Raw genomic sequence first — 7081 nt, forward strand, 5'->3', positions numbered from 1 at the left:
CTCAAACATTCCTCGTGTCCTTTTACTCTTACCTTCAAGGTGGGTATAATAAACACTGTTTTTACAGATGAGCAAAATGAAGCAAAGATATAAAATAACTTTCCTAACTTCAGAGAGATTTTAAGGAGCGGAAAGGGAGTAAACAGATGTCTGAAGGAGCCCGAAACGTGCTCATTCTGCAAGCTCCTATCAAAAGGTGTGCAAGAAGTGCTTGTTGAGAGCAAATATCAGGCTTGAGAAAGATTCCAGTGGAGTGACCAAAAGCAAGGTGCAGGATCCCTTCAATATGAAGCAGCTGACTGGGATCTACTGTGGCGGGAGGTGGTGGGAGGGAGGGAAGTTTTGGGAGAGTCATCCTTTTCTCCCTTCTCCCCTCACTTCATCTTCCGTCTACCCCTCCCTTCTTCCTTCCTTCCCTCTCCCTACCTCCTTTTTGTCCTTCTCCCACTCTCTCTGGCTCTTCCTCCTTCCCTTCTCCCTCCCACCTCCTCTCCCTCCTTCCCCCTTCCCTCCTCCCTCCTCTCCACTTCTCCGCCACACTCTCTCTCTCTCCGTCCCTCTCCCACTCTGTTTCATCCCTTCCTTTCATCTATCCATTCCCTCCTTCATTAAAATGTATATTGAATATATTACACGAGGCACTGAGGCAACTGAGATAATCAAACTCGATCCTTGGCACTGAAGAACATTCGTTCAAGTGGGAAAGGAAGGTCAATAAATGACTGAAAATCCTGTGATAGTATTTGATAGTTAGCATCCACAGAATTCCATGAGAATGTAGGGCTTGTCAGCCCGTGCGTGATCCTCATGTATCTGCTAAGTGACCCTAAGCTCGGAGGTTTGGGGGGTGGGTGTCAGAATCTGAGCAGGAAGGGAGTGGCCAAGGACACTTCTTGATGGGGAGGTTAAGTTTGAGCTGAGCTTTTTTATTTTTTTGGAAGGGTACATAGAAGTTAATTAAATGAAGGGAGTGGAGGGGTTGTTCCAGGCCAACAAATTCTCCCCTGCAAATATTCGGAGGTACGAAATAGAAGTAAATATATGAGGAATTGGAAGCAGTTTCAAAAGGATGGTGTGAAAGGGAGAGGGAGGCAATGGGGCCAGGAAGATTGCAAGGTTCACACCAAGGCTAGGCTGAGGTTGCTGGTAGTGGGAGGAATTTTCATCTGGAAGTCTTGTTATTTTATTTTATTTTATTTTATTTTTAGCTCACTTCCTGCATCATGACTAAGACTTTCTCCCATGGATGCACATTCCCCTTCCGGCCAGTGCCCCCTGCTGTGTGAAAAGTCATCTGACCTGGCCTTACACCAACTGGAATCAGTAACTTATTTCCATGTCCCATGTCCGGGGAGATTAGGGGGTCTGAAAACTGGTTTGGAGAAACAAAGTCTCCTGAACACAAAGTTTCCCTGGTTGGAATGCAGAGAGTTGTTTTAGGGCTCTGAAGGAGTCTACCAGGAGAGGCCAAGTCCCTGGGGTCACACCTCGCTGGCGTTCAGTAGCCTTCATCAACTTTTCACTTGCAAAGTCTAGGGATGGGCTCCTCTGACAGGGCTGCCTCAGCATCCTCCGTGCCAGGTATGGTCTTGCTGTTTGGTGGCCCTGCTGTGAGGTTTTGCCAGGAGGCTGGTCTGATGCATATTCTGTGAGGAATCTACAGTCACTGTAATAGCTGTAAGTCAGGGGCCATTTCCCATGGGCCAGCATCAGTGCCAAGCTACAAACATCCCTAAGCACAACTAATTATCCTAATATCCTTATAAGGTAGGGATTATTATTTTCATTTTGCTGATGGCGGGTTAAATTTTAGAAAGATGAAGTGGATCACCCTACAATACACAGTCCACACTCAAGGTGGGATTATATGTTTGTGCCCCTCACTGGCATTCTCTCTGTGCGGCCGGTACTAGAATGGATCATCGATGCTACAGTCCTTGGCGTGGTCTCTTCTCTCTGCTCAGACTGCCCCTGTTCTTGGGCTTTTTGCTAAAATCCTAGGTGCATGCTAGACCTGCTTTAGCTGTTACAGTCTTCCACGGGAACTTTCTTGATCCCCTTTCCTCATCTCCAAATCACGATTATCCCACCTCTCTGTTGTATTCGTACTTTATATGAACTCCTATTATTATCTTCACTCCACCAGGATTTCTGGCTTTACCCACTGGGGAGGGAGACTTTTGAAGGCATCTCTTCTTTTCATCTCCAGTACTGCTCCAGGATCTCAGGAGGTATTATATAAACAACTGAGTAGGAGTCATTTCTATTGTTTCAACTAAGAAAGTTACTTCACCTATTCATGACTGCTCTCAGGGCTGCAAACATTAGACTTTTCACCTTTTACAGTATTTTAAGTGCACAGTTCAGCAGCATCAAGTACATTCACACTGTTGGGCAGTGATCGTCTCTATCTGTCTCCAGAACTCTCTTCATTTTGCGGTCTGGAAACTCAATATGCATTAAACAACTACCCATTCCTCCCTCCTCCCAGCCCTTGGGGACCACCCCTGTACTTTCTGTGTCTGTGATTAGGACTATGTTAAGCACCTCATGAAAGTGGCGTCATGCAGTATTTGTCTATCTGTGACTGCCTCTTTCACTTAACAAATTGTCCCCAAGGTTCTTCCATGTTGTAACATGTAGCGTGTTTGGGAATTTCCCTCCTATATTTTCCCATTCGGTATGATGCTCACTGTGGGTTTTTTTTTAATGTGTGGATTTTAATATGTTGGGGTAGTTCCCTTCTATTTCTAGTTTGTTGTGCATGTTTTTACCATATTTAATTTTGTCAAATGCTCTTACTGCATTGGAATGATCATGTTTTTGTTTTTGTTTTTGTTTTTTGTTTTCCCTTTGTTCTATTAATCTTATGTATTGCACTGATTGATTTTCGTATGTTAACACATCTTGCATTTTAGGAATATATCAACCTTTTAAATATTGATATGTTATGAATCTTTTTAATATTCTGCTGAAGTCAGTTTGTTAATATTTTGTGAAGGATTTTTTTTTTTTTCCATCAATGTTCAGAAGGGATATTGGTCTTTTCTTATAGTCTCTTCATCTGGCTTTGCTATCAGGGTAATGATCACCTCATAAAAAGGAGTTAGGAAGTATTTCCTCAATTTCAATTTTTTGGGGGAGAGTAAGAGAAGAATTCATGTTTAGTATTATTCTTTAAACTGTTCAGTAAAATTCACCAATGAAACCATTAGGCTAGGGACTTTCCTTTGTTGGGAGATTTTTGATGACTGATTGACTCTCCTTACTAGTTTTTTTGTTTGTTTGTTTTGCCTTTTTAAAAAATTTTTACTTTTAAAATTTCTTTTCAGTGTACCAGAATTTATTGTTTATGCACCACACCCAGTGCTCCATACAATATGTGCCCTCCATAATACCCAGCACCAGGCTCACCCAACTTTCCACCCCTGCCCCTTCAAAACCCTCAGATTGTTTTTCAGAGTCCTTACTAGTTTTTAGGTCAATTTAGATTTCCCATTTCTTCTGGTTTAGTCTGTGTAAGTTTGTGTTTCTAGAGATTTGCCCATTTCATCCGGATTATTCAGTTTGTTGGCTTAAATTGTCTATAGCACTTTCTCATAATTCATTTTTTTTGTTTTTGTAGAATCAGTAATTATACCTCACTTTCATTTCTGATTTTAGTAATTTTTTTAGTCCATCAAGCTAAAGGTTTGTCAATTTTGTTGATCTTTTTTCATATAGCCATCTTTTGATTGTGTTGATTTTCTCTGTGATTTTTCTATTCTCTTTTTCATTTATCTTTAATCTTTATTATTTTTTTCATCCCTCTATATTTGGGTTTAGTTTGTACTTTTTAAATTTTTTTACCTTTTTTTTAACCTAAGTTGTAAACTTAGGTTGTTAATTCAAGATCTTTCTTGTTTTTTTAATGCGTTTGTAACTAAATTTCCCCTTTTAAAAAAAGATTTTATTTATTTATTTGAGAGAGGGAGGGGGAGAGAGAGAAAGAGAGAGATCAGGAGCAAGGGGGAAGGGTGGAGGGAGAAGCAGATTCCTGGCTGAGCAGGAAGCCTAACGCAGGACTCATCCCAGGACACTGGAATCATGACCTGAGCAGATGCTTAACTGACTGAACTACCCAAGAGCTTACTGAATTTCCCTTTTAGCACTGCTTTCATGTGTTGAAAGCAAGTTTTGGCATGCTGAGCTTTGTTTTCATTCATCTCTATTTTCTTATTTCCCTTATTATTTCTTCTATTGGTTGTTCATAAGTGTGTTGTCTAATTTCCCCAAATTTGTCAATTTTCTAGTTCCCCTTCTGCTACTGATTTCTAAGTTTATCTTAATGTGGTAGGAGAAAATGCTTTTATCTATACTTTTTTTTTTTTAAATATATTGAGATTTAAAAAATCTCAAAATGTGACCTAACACAGAGTATATCCTGGAATTTTTTCCATATGCACTTGAGAAGAATATGTGTTCTGCTGTTGTTGGGGAGAGTGTTCTGTATATGGTACTATGTCTACTTGGTTGATTACGTTGTCCAAGTCCTCTGTTCCCTTACAAATCTTCCGTCTGGGTGTTATATCCATTATTGAGAATGGGGTATTGAACTCTGAACTATTGTAGAACTGTTTCTCCTATCAATGCTGTCAATTTTGGATTCATTTGTTTTGATGGCCTGTTATTAGATTTGTAAATGTTTATAATTGATTTATCCACTTGCTATATTAAATAGACCTTTTTTCACATAAAATGCCCTTTTTTTTTTTTTTCAATATATATCACTTAATTTTATTCACACACACACATCTGAACACATTCATACACAATACTGGTAAAATATCCAGATTCATATGAAATGAAATGAAATGAAATGAAATGAAATGAAATTGGCTATACATGAAGAAAAATCTCAAATATTACTGACTTTTAGCTTGTTTTCTAAACATAGCTCTTTGATATATATCATACATTAAAAATTACATAAAACATACACTTTAAGGTATATTCATAAAACAGATACATAATTTAATCAGTTGAGGAACTAGGACATTGACAACATCCTCTTTTAAAGCTCTCATAATCTTTTTTTTTTTATTATGTTCAATTAACCAACATATAATATACATCATTAGCTTTTGAGGTACTATCCAATGATTCATTAGTTCTCATCATATCACATGCCCTCCTTAATACCCATCACCCTGTTACCCCATCTCCCCATCCCCTCCCTTCTGCAAATCTCAGTTTGTTTCCCAGAGTCCAGAGTCTCTCATGGTTTGTCTCCCTCTCTGATTTCTTCCTCTTTGGTTTTACCTCCCCTGCACTATTCTTTATATATGAGTGAAAACATATGATAATTGTCTTTCTCTGCTTGGCTTATTTCACTTATAATACATTCCAATTCCATCTCATAATCTTTTTTAACTTAAAGTCTTTTTCAACTGATATTAGTGCAGGCACCCCTGATTTATGTGGTTACTATCCTTTCATTTTCAACCTATTTGTGTCTTTGGGTCTAAAATGATTCTCTTGTAGATGGCTGGATGATGTCCTTATCCATTTGTCAAATCTCTGCCTTTTAATTGAAGAATTTAATCCATTTATATTTGAAGTTATTATTGAAAAGGAGGAACTTTCTTCTGTCATTTTGGTTTTTGTTTTCTATATACTGTATAGTTACTTTCTTTTCTAAGTTTCTGCATTTCTGTTTTCTTTTGTGTTTCCTTGATTTTTTGTAGTGAGATGTTTAAATTTATTTCTCATTTCCTTCTGTGTATATTCTTAACCTATTTTCTTTGTGGTTACCCTGAGATTACATTTAATACTTTAAAGATAGGTGTTAAGATTAACATGTTAACCTTCTTTTTTTCTTTATATTCTTTAGATGATCATTTCTATCATCCTATCTTCAAGTCTACTGATTCTTCCTTTTAATCATGCTAGTAAATTATTATTTCAGTTATTATAGCTTTCATCTCTAAGATTTCTATTAGGTTTCTTCTTTTTAAAATTAATTATTTAATTGATTAATTAAACTGATTTTTTTTCAGTGTAACAGTATTCATAGTTTTTGCACCACACCGAGTGCTCCATGCAATCCATGCCTTCTCTAATACCCACCACCTGGTTCCCCCAACCTCCTACCCCCCCACCCCTTCAAAACCCTCAGGTTGTTTTTCAGAGTGCATAGTCTCACATGGTTCACCCCTCCACCTTCCAATTTCCCTCAACTCCCTTCTCCTCTCCTTCTCTCCTTGTCCTCCATGCTTTTTGTTATGCTCCTCAAATAAGTGAAACCATATGATAATTGACTCTCTCTGCTTGACTTATTTCACTCAGCATAATCTCTTCCCGTCCCGTCGTGTTGCTACAAAAGCTGAGTACTCATCCTTTCTGATGGAGGCATAATACTCCATAGTGTATATGGACCACATCTTCCTTACCCATTCATCCATTGAAGGGCATCTTGGTTCTTTCCACAGTTTGGCGACCGTGGCCATTGCTGGTATAAACATTGGGGTACAGATGGCCCTTCTTTTCATGACATCTGTATCTTTGGGGTAAATACCCGGTAGTGCAATTGCAGGGTCATAGGGAAGCTCTATTTTTAATTTCTTGAGGAATCTCCACACTGTTCTCCAAAGTGGCTGCACCAACCTGCATTCCCACCAACAGTGTAAGAGGGTTCGCCTTTCTCCACATCCTCTCCAACACATGTTGTTTCCTGTCTTGCTAATTTTGGGCATTCAAGTGGTGTAAGGTGGTATCTCCATATGGTTTTAATTTGAATCTCCCTGATGACTAGTGATGATGAACATTTTTTCATGTGTCTGAAGCCATTTGTATGTCTTCATTGGAGAAGTGTCTGTTCATATCTTCTGCCCATTTTTTTGATATGATTATCTGTTTTTTGTGTGTTGAGTTTGAGGAGTTCTTTATAGATCCTGGATATCAACCTTTTGTCTGTAGTGTCTTTTGCAAATATCTTCTCCCCTTCTGTGGGTTGCCTCTTTGTTTTGTTGACTGTTTCCTTTGCTGTGCAGAAGCTTTTAATCTTGATGAAGTCCCAAAAGTTCATTTTTGCTTTTGTTTT

Source organism: Mustela erminea, chromosome 2, assembly GCF_009829155.1.
Source record: "Mustela erminea isolate mMusErm1 chromosome 2, mMusErm1.Pri, whole genome shotgun sequence".
Taxonomy (NCBI): domain Eukaryota; kingdom Metazoa; phylum Chordata; class Mammalia; order Carnivora; family Mustelidae; genus Mustela; species Mustela erminea.